General features: G+C 35.8%; 1 protein-coding gene across 1 annotated transcript in view; it reads right to left on the bottom strand.

Moving 5' to 3' along the window:
* The window catches only part of ankrd50 (ankyrin repeat domain 50), a 118846-nt gene that overhangs the window by 16719 nt on the left and 87142 nt on the right, over positions 1-14985 (bottom strand). The gene's annotated exons all lie outside the window — the stretch shown is intronic.

Raw genomic sequence — 14985 nt, forward strand, 5'->3', positions numbered from 1 at the left:
ATTCAGCCCTGGTTGCATGACACTTAGCCTTATACATCATCCCAACTACTTGGTCATCTGCAACCTCCCTCTTCTGTTCAAAGTTTTTGAACAACAATTCCTTCGGAAAATGATTCTGCATTTCCAAGCTACAACAAAAATGATCAGACCATTTTCTGATATACATACAGTAGTTAGTCAAAATCTGCTTTTACCTGTTTTTGAGTGTAATCAGATAATTATCATTCCTTTTAGCGGTCCTTCCTCTGAAACCTTACATGTTTTTCTTTCTTGTTATGTACAAACTATGCCCCAGATAAATAACACTTAAAAATACATCAGATATCATATGTCAGATTATATCATTTTATCAGTTCACCATCAGTTTTCCAGACCCCTTCTTTGCTGTGCTATTGTCAAAATACTCGTCCACAATCTATTCCTGAATAAACCAAAATTTCATCCGAATAAACATTCAGATGCCATAGAAATGTGTTTCCACATTACTCTAGAACAGAGAAGAAACCAGGATATTAATTACCAGATTCGAAAAAAACTCATTCTCAGTGAAAACTGCCATCAAACAAGGCTGCAACATTGCTCCCGATATTTTTCATACCATAATGTTGAATTTCATTTCAATTAAATGTCCTCTGGGAATAGAGCTAATCTCAGAACTAATAGGAAATTATTCAATCAATTGTGACCATACACCAGAACCAATAACCCAAACCACAGTAACCAAGCTGCAGCATGCAAATAACACTTTCATTTATGAATGGATGAACACATACAAGTGTCTTTCTCAGACCAACTTCCCCTGGATTGAGGCCCTTGCTACATTCAGTCAGTTACATCATTCACACAGTTGAAAAAACTCTAGATTGCACTCAAAGCCTCCATGAAAAAAATGCAGCAACATAACTGGTACTTGATCGTCCAATGGATTCTTTAGGGTAGAAAGCACAGTTTCCTGCATTGTACAACTTTCTGGCTCCGTAATCGCTGTCAGAGAAGAATGGATGCCAGTGAGATAGACAATGAAGAGTAGGCAAACAGTTTTGAGAGATCCCTGAGACATCTTGCTTTCAAATCTTTTGTTATATACTGCTATAGCATCCTTCCCAAAATGGGACAGCCACCACAGTTTCCACTGTGTTATGAATCTCTCTCTCTACCCAAAACCTGTAATTTTTACCAGTACACTTGCAGTGTTGGTTAAGTTCACTTTCCTTCAGCTGCCCTGCATCCATTCTATAAGTGAAAGGAGAAACGCAAAATAATAAGAGGGAGAAGGATTATTCATATAGCATAGAGAGTATGTTATCTGCATTCCTGTAAGCAGAACCGTAGGTGATCTACTAACTTTAACATTTTAGTTCAATCTATTTAATTAACCAGCAAGAAAATTACTTCAAATATCAAATTAAACACCTGTACAGCCAATAATGAGGCCATTAACATTTACTGAAGTGTGAACTATCACTTAAAATACTATAAACATTAATCAGAACAGGGAGACAAGGAACAAGGCATGGAAATCTATTTTAAGCTAAATATTTAAATTAAAAAGATAAATTTAATACAAGTGATACCTCACAATTACTGAAAATTTCTTCATAAAGCATTAAGTTAATATTCTTTGCTGGTCTATATACAAACTGGTCAAAGCTGCTTTTCTTACCACAAAATTTGATTTGTTCGGTTAAAAAATAATCAAATCATGCAATGGATTAGCATTTTTTAACCTCAAAATTTGATTAAGTACACTTCTATCTGATGGGGTGGAGCCCTCTACATGAATTTAGTTTAATCCAATCAGTTGATACAGAACAAAACAAAATGAACCATATATATTACAACTCTCATTCAGAAGGGGAATTGAATTGCCACATTCTACTATAAAAGATGGTCTGTAGAATCAAGGCCAAGTAATTTCTTCTGAAAACTTCCCTGGAAATACTGCATTTCAGTATGCTAGTAAATAGAGTCAAGATAGATCCCATATTCCCACTGTATCTGATCTATATAGTGCCACAAGAGCAACTGGCATATTTGATAATGTCCTATATAAACCAGAAAACTTTTAAGTAATTCAGTCTAACATTTTTCCTGTGAACATTCACCTAGCATACAGCTATTATTACCTTCACGCAGTCCTTGAAACCATATGCCACAACTTTTTGGAGACCATGAAAATAACTACGTACTCAATAATCAGAACATGAAACTAACTATGAAAGTCAACCAACTAACATGGGGATCTTAGCTGGCTCACAAATATGTCATAGGCTAGTAATATTCTTGAAAATTCAGATCCTACTGGCTGTTGGAGTGGCAGCGCTATTATCGGTGCTCTTACTCTTTTTAATTTACTACTTCCAACTTGTTTTGAAAACTTACTTTTAAACGCAATATTGCTTTATGATGAGTCATGCTAAAGCTTCTAAAAAAGAAGAGGACCCTCCTGTAACTTTGGAATCTATTATGGAGATACTTCGGAAGCATAAAAATGAACTTTTGGAGGAGTTCCAGCAACACAGTGCTGAATTTAAGCAGATGGATGGAATATTGGATTCTATTCAAAAAACTTTGTGAACACGATAAACGGATAAAGGAGAACGAAGACACTTTGACGATGTTCAACGCGAAGATTGACGACCTGGAACAGATCTGTGATAAACAGTTAAAGGTTAATGAAACATTAAGATGGAAGATTATCGACTTAGAAAATCGAAACAGAAGAAATAATCTACGTATTCTGGGTTTTAAAGAGTCATTGGAAGGCAATCAGCCTTCGGAATTTTTTGCAAACCTTTTGGCTAATTTATTTCCGAATATTTTAAAACCTCCACCTAAAATAGACCGAGCTCACAGATCGCCTGTACCAAGACCTCCTCCAGGAGGACGACCCCGTTCAGTGATAATTTGTCTTTACGACTTTCAAACAAAGGAACTTTTAATTCATGAATCTTGTCGGAAAGGTATGATTGATTATGAAGACCAGAAGTTCAGAATTGTGGAAGATTTTTCACCCGAGGTGTTGAATGAACGCTTTAAGTTTAAAAAAGGTCATGTCTGAGCTGTATAATAAAGGCTTTAAACCCCCTCTTCGTTACCCCACCCGTCTTAGAATCATTCTGAAAAATGGTTCTCAGAGATGGTTCCGTTCGACTCAAGAGGTGCAGGATTTCTTGAGTGCCAGATCAATTTCAGAAGTTTAACTGTTCAATAACTCTTTACACAAATTTATGTTGCGTCTGCCTGATGGATCCTTTTTTAAGAATCAGCAGTCTAACTGTTCATTACTTTCTTTTATGAACAATTTTTTTTTTTCACTTTTGGTATGCCTTCATATCTAATATTTTTCGTACTTTTATTTGTTTGTTTAGAAAATTAAGGATTTAGTATTAGTAAGTTTTCTTTGAATTAATACTTCCTAAGTTAATATGTTTTGAAATTTCATATTTCTTTCTAATACTTTTATACTATAATTTTTATGAGTTTTTTTTTAAATACGTTTAATTTTGTTCTTTTTTTGTTGTGTCTTGTTGGAACGTAGTTTTGCCTTAAAAATTTTTTTTGGAGCTCAGCCAGTAGATTCTTTTGAGAGGGAATGGTAGGTTTAGCTGTCGACTGTCCTTTGGTCGATTTTCTCTCTTTGGGCGGGGGGAGGGGTTTCTTTATTTCTATCAGCTGTTTGGCTCTCTTAGCTTCCTTTGTTGCTTGGTTACTTTTTCTTAAAGCTTACTGTTTGGATTTAATATATATTCCAGTGATATTTGTTCAAACATCTCCATTTAGCAACATTTAAAATGGACCGTATTTTTAATTTACTTAGTTTTAATGTGAAAGGATTAAACTATCCTCTGAAATGTAATAAGATATTTAATTATATTAAGAAAATGAATGTCTCAATTTTTTTTAAAAAGAAACACATGTTCGTAAGTGTGATGATTTATGTCTTTTCAGCCGTTGGAAGGGTTTATCTTTCCGTTCCTCCTTTCAGGCTAAGGCAAGAGGAGTTTTGATTCTTATAAACAATTCAGTTTCTTTCGTTCAACATAATGTACTGTCTGATACCAATGGGCGTTTTGTTATAGTCTCAGGGAAATTAGATAATAAATTAATGGTTTTTGCTAATTTGTATGCCCCAAATATAGATGATCCAGGCTTTTTTGAATTTTTTTTCACTTTTACAAGATTTAAGTTTATATTCTTCGGTTTTAGGAGGAGACTTCGACTGTTGTTTAGATCCTGTTTTAGATCGTTCTTCTTCTAAACGATTGACTTGTAGTAGATCTGCCTCCTTTATCCAATCTTTTCTAATGAGATGTGATATTGTTGATGTTTGGCGTTTTTTGTATTCAACAGATAGAGTATTCATTTTTTTCTCATGTTCATCAAACGTATTCCAGGATTGATTATTTTTTTGTTGATAGCCAATTGATTCCATCAGTTCGATCCTGTGAATATAAAGAAATTGCTGTTTCATATCACGCTCCTTTGTTTTTATCTTTAAATCTTCCGGGTGTCTCTCAAATAAACAGATTCTGGCATTTTAATCCAATTTTGTTATCAGATAAAGACTTTTTAAAATTTTTGGAAAGACAAATTATTCTTTTTTTCTGAAGAGAATACGCTAGGAGAGACTTCTAGGCTTATTTTATGGGATGCTTTTAAGGTTTATATTAATCAAATTATTTCTTTTACCCCAAGTGTTAAGAAAACAGCTAATAAGGAGAGAATTGAATTAGCCAATCAGTTGAAGCAATTAGACCAAAAATATGCTTTGGCGCCAGATCCTGTTTTATATAGAAGACGTGTTGAAATTAAAATTAAATACGATCTGCCCTTAACTTATCCAATTGAAATGCAACTTTTAAAAGATAGAAGTCAGTTTTATGTTCATGGAGATAAAACGGGTAAACTATTAGCTAACCAATTAAAGACCCTTATAGTTAAACATCAAATTAAAGTAATTTGTAAAGCTAATGGTGATAAAACATCTGATCATTTAGAAATAAACGATGCTTTTAGAGAATTCTACTCTAAACTTTATAGTTCTGATCCTCCTAAAGATAATACTCCTATGAATAAATTTTTAGATCGATTAAACATTCCTACACTTTCTGATGATATTTGAAAATTGTTGGATCAACCTATTTCCTATGAGGAAATTGCTGAGGTTGTTCACTCTTTGCACTCGGCGAAGGCTCCAGGTCCTGATGGATTTTCTGGAGTGTTTTATAGGGCTTTTTCCTCTTTGCTTATACCTCGTCTATATTCAGTCCTTTCCAACTCTTTTAAATTAGGTAAGTTGCCAATCTTTTTATGAAGCCTCTATTTCACTTACTCTTAAAAAGAATAAGGACCCACTTGAATGCTCTTCTTAAAGACCTATTTCCTTACTTAATGTTGATACTAAAATTTTATCTAAACTTTTGGCTCGTAGGATTGAAAATATTTTGCCACCTATTATCTCTGATGATCAGACTGGATTTATCAAAAATCGATACTCCCACTTTAATATTTGTCGTTTATTGAATGCTACTTATTTTCCTTCTAAAGAGATTTCGGAACGTGTGATATCCTTAGATGCTGAGAAAGCCTTTCATCGGGTTAAATGGAATTATCTATTTAAGACCTTAGTAAAATTTAACTTTGGGCCCGATTTTATTCAATGGATTAAATTACTTTATTTATCTCCCTCCACTCAGGTTCTTACTAACTCTCAGTACTTCAAACCACTTAAACTTCATCGTGGAACTAGACAAGGTTGTCCTTTGAGTCCTTTGTTTTTTGATTTGGTCTTAGAACCTTTAGCTATTGCTTTCCGGGAATCTAATGATATCACTGGTATTTTAAGGAGGGGTATTACCCACAAAGTTTTGCTTTATGCTGATAACCTTTTGCTCTACATTTCTAATGTGGAGTCTTCTTTACCTTCTCTACTTTCTTTACTCTCCTGCTTTAGTATGTTTTCAGGATATAAACTTAACTTTCATACGAATGAACTTTTTCCCTGGAATAACTTGGTATTAAAATTGTTTTTAAAATTGTAAGAAATTAATTTACTTATTTGGGCGTAACAATTACTAGGAATCATAAATTCCTTGTTAAAGACAATTTTTTTTACACTTCTGAATTATGTTAAGAAGGCACTATCAAATTGGTCACCCCTCTCTTTACCATTGATTGGCCGAATCAATTCTATTATAATGAATATTTTGCCTAAATTTTTATATTTATTTCAGGCCATACCTGTTTTTACTCCTAAATCCTTCTTTGATTCTTTGGATTCTATTATGTCTTCTTATATATGGAAAAATAAAATTTCTCGATTAAATAAAGTTCATCTTTAAAAAGCTAAAAAGAATGGAGGTTTAGACTTACCCAATTTTAGGTTTTATTACTGGGCAGTCAATATACAGAATCTTACGTTTTGGTTATATTAATCGAGAGGACTGTCTGGTTTAGGCTTCTTTAGAAGCTAACTCTGTTAATAAATTTTCTATCATTTCTATTCTTGGATTCTCAATTCCTTTATCTTTAATTAATTTAAGGAAGACCAAGATTTTCCCTGTAGAAGTGGGATGCAGAGGATTCGTTGCTACATCTACGACCAGTTTATTGAAGAAGATGGGGGTGAGGGGTCACTCCCTCCAACAAGCAATCAAGTCCTTGTCAAATGCAGCAGAAGAAAGCAGCAATTGGATTTGGATTAAAAGGAAAGACAACAACTGGGCTGCAAGATGAAGACAGGAGGGTATGGAACTGATGGGGGTGTATCTGGGACACCAGGTAGCACCGTCGAGCCCTCTGGAGACATCGTGGGCTTATCAACAAAACGTCAAAGGAGGAGGGTGCCCACCTGATGACCCCGATGACGTACCTACCCTCCCTCGTCATCACTCCAAACCCACTGCCAACATCGAGAGTGCCAACTTACCATAGGGATTGAAACATCAAGTCCTAGTAGCTCTACTGATAATTTTGTAGTTAAACACACTTTGAGGATTTGGGTACAATTTAGAAAATATTTTGGTTTATTGAATTTTCACTTTCCAGTCCCATTTTTTCTAACTGTTTTTTTAAACCTTCTATGGCTGATGTAGTTTTTAAGAGTGGAATAGATTGGGTATTATATGTTTTCATGATTTGCTTGTTGGTTTTAGCAAGTCCTATTATACCTAATTTCTTTTTTCAATCCTCTACTATGGATCAAGCATATCCAGATTGGAAAATTAAAGGGATAGTATGATTTTGTGATTTATTTTTGGATAATTGTTTTATGTCTAATAAATATAATCTGCCTACATCTCACTTTTTTAGATATTTACAGGTTAGAAATTTTTAAAATGCCGTTTCTCCTACCTTTCCAAATTTATATTCAATGGATATTTTGGAAAAAAATTTAGATTTAAATCTTTTTCAGAAAGGTGTTGCAGCAATTATTTATAATACAATTATGAAAATATGTTCTGATGTATCTAATAAAATTAAGACTGATTGGGAAAGAGAACTTAAGATTATTGTACCGATTGAAAAATGGGAAAAAAATTCTTCAGTTAGTTAATTCATCTTCTATATGTGCTAAACATGTGTTGATACAGTTTAAAGTAGTGCATAGGGCTCATATGTCTAAAGATAAATTATCTCATTATTATTCTTATATAAATCCTATATGTGACAGATGTCACTCTGAGATAGCTTCTTTAACTCATGTTTGGGTCATGTCCTTTGTTGGAAAGATATTTTTGATATTATCTCAACTGTTTTGAATATTGATTTACAACCTCACCCAATTACTGCCATTTTTGGGTTACTAATGATAGAATCAAGTCATTTAACCTCTTCAGCTTGTCAGATTTCTTACATTAATGGCTAGAAGATCCATTTTGCTAAATTGGAAAGAGATTACTCCTCCCACCACATTTCAGTGGTTCTCTCAAACTATGTTGTGTTTAAATTTGGAAATTTTGAACTGTTTATGATCCCTCTATTAAATTTGAAAAGACTTGGAGGCCATTTATTCAACATTTTCATATGATGTAATTTGACCTTTTCCAAATTTATTCTATTTCTTTGTAATATTTGTTGAGAGGAACAGAGTCGTCGACACTAATGGTTCCTTTTTTTTAATGACGTTACATAACAGCCCATGTCTTTTTCTTTAGTTTAGTTGATTAATACTGTTTAGGTTAGTTTTTTTTGGGGGGGGGGTTATATTTTTATATATTTTTTTCCTTTTTCATGATTTTTTTTGAGATATTTTTCTTTGTTTTATATTGTTCATCTGTATTCTGTATGATTGGGAGATTTAACATTTAAGTGTCAACTGGGCTTATATTTAACTATGTCGATTACAACAATATATTCCCAATAACTTTGTATCAATACTATGCTATGTTTATTATTATGAAACTAATAAAAAGATTGAAAAAGGAAGATTTGCTTGTTGGAGATAGTCTCTCTTCAACAACTGTCATTTAAGTATTGCCTACCGAGAACTCACCTTTTTCAATATTTACAAATTGGAGATGTTTTGCGTTCTCAAGTACTTACATTTCCTAAAAGTCCAGAGAAAAATTTACTTGATAACTTTTAATTTGAAACCCTTCCATAATGCATCTATATCTAATATTTATGGTATGTTGTTGGGAATGAGAAATATTCCTTTAGATAAAATTTAAAATCTTTGGGAACAAGATTTACAGTTTTCAATTTCTGAGGACACTTGGAATGAAATTTTTAAATTGGTTAATACCTCATCATTATGTGCCCATCATTCCCTTCTACAATTTAAAGTGGTTCATGGAGCACATATGTCTAAAGACAAGCTGTCTCATTTTCATTGGGATACATCTCCCAATTGTGATAGATGCAATAATGGAGAAGCTTCACTAATCCATATGTTTTGGACTTGTCCGAGTCTTGAAAAAATATTGGAAGGAAGTATTTCAAACTTTTTCGGTGCTTTTTAAAGTAAATCTTAAACCTAATCCTTTGACTGACTTATTTGGTATTGTTGGAGGAAATGATATTATTTTGGAGACACATGATTTGCATATTTTGGCCTTTATTTCTCTTGTAGCCAGGAGGGCATTGTTGCTTAAGTGGAAGGATGCCACTCCGCCACTCATACTCATTGGTTACATGATGTTACATCTTGCTTAAATTTAGAGAAGATTCGCTGTTCCATTTCTGAACCTAGACAAGATTTTTTAATATTGTGGGGACCTTTTTTGAATTATCTTCAAAATCTTTGATTTGTTATTAAGCACAGATGTTGGCTAATAATATGTTTTACTATATGATAAGGATTTTTTCCTTTTTTTTAACCTAACAGCTGCTTTTTTTTTCTGGTAGTGGGTTTAGATTTTTTTGTATAATAAAACTATCTCTTTTCAATATTATGTTGAAATTTAATTTATATGGATATGGGGTAATACACTTTATCTGTGATTTAAATATATTGTAATTGATATATATTATATATCCTACTGTACTCTGTATTCTTTTATGTAAGAAATTAATAAAAATATTGAAAAAGAAAGAAAATTCAATTGTCAGAAACAAAAAAAATACCAAATACAAACAATTAGAATGTAAAATACCAATATATACTATTATCCCTTAACCAATTCCTTTGAAAGGAATTCACAATTCCTGTACAATGTCTAACTTGGTGCAAGATCAGAAGCCAGATTCTCTCATCATATATGCTTGACAACTAAAAGTTTGCATTCTAATGCTTAAATAAATGAAAACACCAGCTCGAAATGTATTTGGAAAAATGTCAGAGTGGCCAGAAAGTTTAGGACTTTCATGATCACGGGGTGGGGGGGTGGGGAATGCTGGCAGTGCTGTGTAAACATGATGTACATTGCAGACATTTACTGCACTGTTACATTGTTATTTGGGTTAGTTGAGTTTATTGTCATAGGTGCAATAAAACTCACCTGCCACAGCATTATATAAGAAGCAGTCACATGAGAAACAAATTAAGCCTAAATTGTACAGAATTGTTACAAGAAATCACAATTAGAATAAAAACAGCGATATCCACTTTAGTACAAAACGATCAGAGTGGTCATAGTGTTGCTAAACTGTAATGGTGATTAAGGTTTTGCTGGTTAGTTCAAGAACCAAAGGTTTGAAGGGAAATAGCTGTGCTTGAACACAGTGATGTCAGACTTCAGGCTTCTGTACCTCATGTCCAATGACAGCTGTGCAAAGATGACATAGTGCCGATGGTGGGGATATTTGTTGATGGATATTGCCTTTTTGCCTCCTGTAGACACTACTGATAGTGGGAGGAATGTGCCCTGATGTATTGGTTAGAGTCCAAAACCCCTTGCAGCTTCTTGTATTCTGGCACATTTGAGAAGCAATACCAGACCGTGAAGCAACCAGACAGGATACTTGCAACACTACACCTTTAGAAGGTTGTTAGTGTGCGCGGTGACAAGTTGAATGTCCTTAATGTTCTAAGATAGTAACGTCGCTGGTATGATTTCATCATGATTGCATTTGACCTCCAAAAGTGCAACACCTCACACTTGCCCAAATTAAACTCCATCTGCTATTTCTCCACCCATATTTGTAACTGATCTGCATTCTGAATCCTGTGCATTATGTCAAAATGGGCAATATAGATTAGTACGAATCCAATGCTTCAGAAAGGACAAAAGTATGCCATGAAATTAATTGGTTAGAAAAGGAATAGGGAGAATAGAATCCAATCAGATTCTTCAGAGATACTAGCTGCAAAAGGAAAATGTGCAGATATACAGCCAGAATATGATCTTGTTTCTCCTCCAAATCTCAAAAAACTCTACTAATATTTGAGACATGGGCTTAAGGTAAAGACGAACAGTTGCGCGGGTACTAGGCTACTGGTAACTTAAAACCTGTACCCAAATAAACATCTGCCTGTCAGATAGCAGGAAGAACACTAGTCAGGAGATGCAACTAAGTTACCTAATCTTTATACAATAGCTGCAGCTGAAAGTTAGTACTGTGGATCTCACAACTTTAGAAATTTTGAATGCAAATGCCTAATGGCACAGTTAGATCAAAGTTTAAAGTGCAAAGTAAATTTATTATCAAAGCAACACATACAAAATGCTGGAGGAACTCAGAAGGTCAGGCACCATCTATGGAAAAGAGTACAGTCGATATTTCCGGCCAAGACCCTTCAGCAGGACTTGAGAAAAAAATATGAGGAGCAGAGTTGAAAGGTGGGGGGGAGGGGAGGGAGAAACACAAGGTGATAGGTGAAACCAGGAGGGAGAGGGGTGAAGTAAAGAGCTGGGAAGTTGATTGGTGAAAGAGATACAGGGCTAGAGAAAGGGGGCATCTAATAGGAGATGACAGAAGTCCATGGAAGAAAGAAAGGGGGGGGGGAGGAGCACCAGAGGCGATGGGCAGGTAAGGAGATTAGAGGAGAGAGGTGGACCCAACATAGACTGGGAAACCGCTTCGCCGAGCACCTACGCTCCACCTGTCAGAAAAAAACTGGATCTTGTAGTGGCCATTCATTTTAATTCCACTTCCCATTTCCATTCAGATATGCCACTTCATGGCCTCTACTGTCATCATGAGGCCAGACTCAAGTTGAAGGAGCAACACCTTATATTCCATCTGGGCAATCTGATGGCATGAACACTGATTTCTCGGAACTTCCAGTAATGTCCCCCCTCCCCCCCCACCTCACCATTCCACCATATCTCCTTGCCTGCCCATTGCCTCCCTCTGGTGCTTCTCCCCACTTTTCTTTCTTCCATGGCCTTCTGTCCTCTCCTATTACATTCCCCCTTCTCCAGTCCTGTACTTCATTCATCAAGCAACTTCCCAGCTCTTTACCTCACCCCTCCCGATTTCACCTATCACCTTGTGTTTCTCTCTACACCACCCCCCTCCACATCCTTTTAACTCTACTCCTCATCTTCTTTTTCTCCAGTCCTGTCAGCATTAACTATAGAAAACTTAATTTAGAAAGAGTGAGACAGGTATCATTTGTCAAGTTAGGTTCCAGTTTATTTATGTTTTATTACCTACTTCCATCAGCTTCAGGTAAAATTCACACTGTGTCACAGCACTATTATCCTTATTATCATAGCTTACTGTTCAAGCAAGAGTAGTTGTTAACTTAAAATAATAAAACAATAAGTGTTTTGACCAATTTCTAACCTTATCTAAAAATGCTAAAAATTGCAGGGATAGTTGAACTGCCTGCATAATTATTTAAGTCACACCTTAAGGTATTCATGATTTGTATGCTGAATATTGTTGTCTATGGCTCTGTCTCACTTCAGACCATAAGCATGCAGAGAAAATGAAATCCTTCTAATGAATTCAAAAACATTTCTTTCATTAGTTGACAGTCATTTTTTTACAGGAAGAGGGAGATTTCTGCTTAACCACTTATCTCTTACAGTGTGCCTGAAGGCAAATAAGTGCTTTATTTTGATAAAGATCTATTCATTTCAGTCAAGTTCCCATGGTTTTGTGCAGCGCACAAACTACAGCATACCACAGTCACAATCTACAGTTCCATGACCCTGCAACTTTGCCTCCTACATCATAGTTTAAATTTTTTATTGAAGATGTCACTTTCTATATTTAACCACAGCTTGTGTGCCAGCTTCATTGATTTATTAATTTTCTCTACTTCTTCATAAGCAATCCTTATTCAAATGCATTTCCTTGTTTCCCTTTCAGGCCTCTGGTTATCAAAGGAATGTTTCCAGTCACACAATACCCCAGGGCAAGAGAACATCCCACCAAGGATTCCTACATCCTCTAAAACGGAAATATAATCATATAATTACAATTGTTGTCCAAAATATTCCACATTTTCTCTTTCATCACCCCTCTGCTTTTTTGGATTTTGAGTAAAAAAAAATCTCAAACTAAAACTTATATTAGGAATACATCAGAAAGGATAAAAAAAACATACATGATCATTGAAAATTTTGTGTGGGACTGACTAAGAAGTTGGACTAAACAGAGTTTACTTTTTAAAATATAGCTCAGCGGATAGCATAATGCTATCACAGCACCGTGACCCGAGTTCAGTTCCATCACTGTCTCTAATGCTGTTTATATGCTAAAAAAGGATCTAGTGCACTCCCAGTGTATATGATGCATAAACTCTTCTCAGGCCTCCAGCCAGGTCCAAGTGTCAATTTCAACCAACACTTGGATGACCAACTCCACGATTTTCATCAGGGATGATGCCTAGGCATGTCTAGACCAGTGGGGGGTGGTTGGGTGGGTGAGTGTGTGTGAGTGTGTGTGTGTGTGTGTGTGTGTGTGTGTCAAACACACACAAACATATACATATACACACACACACACACACACACACTCAACTCTAACTCCCATCACCCATCCCTCCTAGTTGGTTAGTCCTCATCTAAACAGGCTTCTGCTCTCCCACCTTGCTTACAATCAAATTCCAGTTCTTACTTAGAGCGAGATCTTTGTCTTTGTTGAAATCATTTTCCTCTAGTTTTATTTCATTGGGTTCCTTTAAAAGGTGGTCCCAACAGCCATTGGCACGGCACAGTAGTTTTGTGCCATCGAAGTCAAACCTACGGCCATTGCGAATGCAGTGTTCTGCTACTGCCGATTTCTCTGGGTAACCCAAACGGATACACCTCTTGTACTCCTTGATGTGGGTTTCAGCCATGCATTACGTTTGGCTGATATACACTGCTCTGCATTCACAGGGGATCCTGTAAATGCCAGCTGTACTGAATCCCAGGTCATTTTTGACCTGTTCCTGAACATTCTAATGTGACGGAAACCGGTCTGTAGTCCCGGGTACGGCAGACCCACTCAACAATAAGCAGTCACCATCATGCCTTCCAACACCGAGCAGTTCTTTCTATTTTGATTAACCATGCAAAGACTATTTCGGACCTGGAGAGTCTCCATGAGGAAGTAAGACGATAACGCACGACTTTCCTACAGAATGGCTACAAGGAAAAGGAAATCAATCAGGCTGTAAAAAGGCCGACGAAAAAACCAGGAAACCTAACAACAAGGAGGAACCCATCACTACCACCTGTCTTCCCTATATTTCTACAGTTTCTGGAAGGAACAGCAGGGTCCTGAAGAAATACCAGATAAATACCATCCACAAACTTGTAAGGAAGCTCAACTCCCAACTTACGCAGGTTAAAGATGACCTGGGATGGTGGAAATCTGCATCAAGGAGCATAGGAGGTATATCCAATTAGGTTACTTGGAGACATTGACAGTAGGTGAACATTGCATATGCAATGACCACAGGATTGACTAAAGCATAGAACTACCATGCAGCACCAATGGCTTGTGAAGATGGCGGAGTTTGGCATTGAAGCATTGGTTAAAATTGACACCTGCACCCGGCTGGAGCCTGAGGAGAGTTTGAGTTTATATGTTCTCCCCATGATTGTGCGGGTTTCACCAGCAGCTCCAGTTTCCCCCACATTGCAAAGACATAAGGGTTTGTGGGTTAATTGGTTTCTTTGATGTAATTGGTCTGGGCAGGCTCATTGGGCTGGAAGGACTTATTACTGTGCTGTATCTCTAAATAAAATAAAACTTCTGAGATTCCTGAAGCAGTGTCCTGAAAGATTGATTATCACTTTCCTACACAGATGCTGCCTGACCCAGCTACAAAGTAGTTCTTTCAGCAGTTTTTGCTTCTAACTCTTGACAAACTAAGATATTTTGGTGAACTGAGGGGCAAAATATAGTCTGTGAAACAAATTGTGCATGCAAAATGAAGTAAGCATCTTCTGCCCAACCCATATTTATTAAATAGGATTATATTCTTCTCAACTAAATTCACTTTTAATCATGTCAGACATGCTGCAGCAAGTCCATTTATGCTGGAAGTATTTTCCTACAAGATAATTTGCATGAGTAGCATTGTGGATAAATTAGGGGATTTGTAATCAAGTAAAAAAATCTGGCAATGCCAGCTCTAAGCCTACCTCAGTAATT

This window comes from Mobula birostris, chromosome 4, assembly GCF_030028105.1.
Source record: "Mobula birostris isolate sMobBir1 chromosome 4, sMobBir1.hap1, whole genome shotgun sequence".
In the NCBI taxonomy this organism is placed as follows: Eukaryota; Metazoa; Chordata; class Chondrichthyes; order Myliobatiformes; family Myliobatidae; genus Mobula; species Mobula birostris.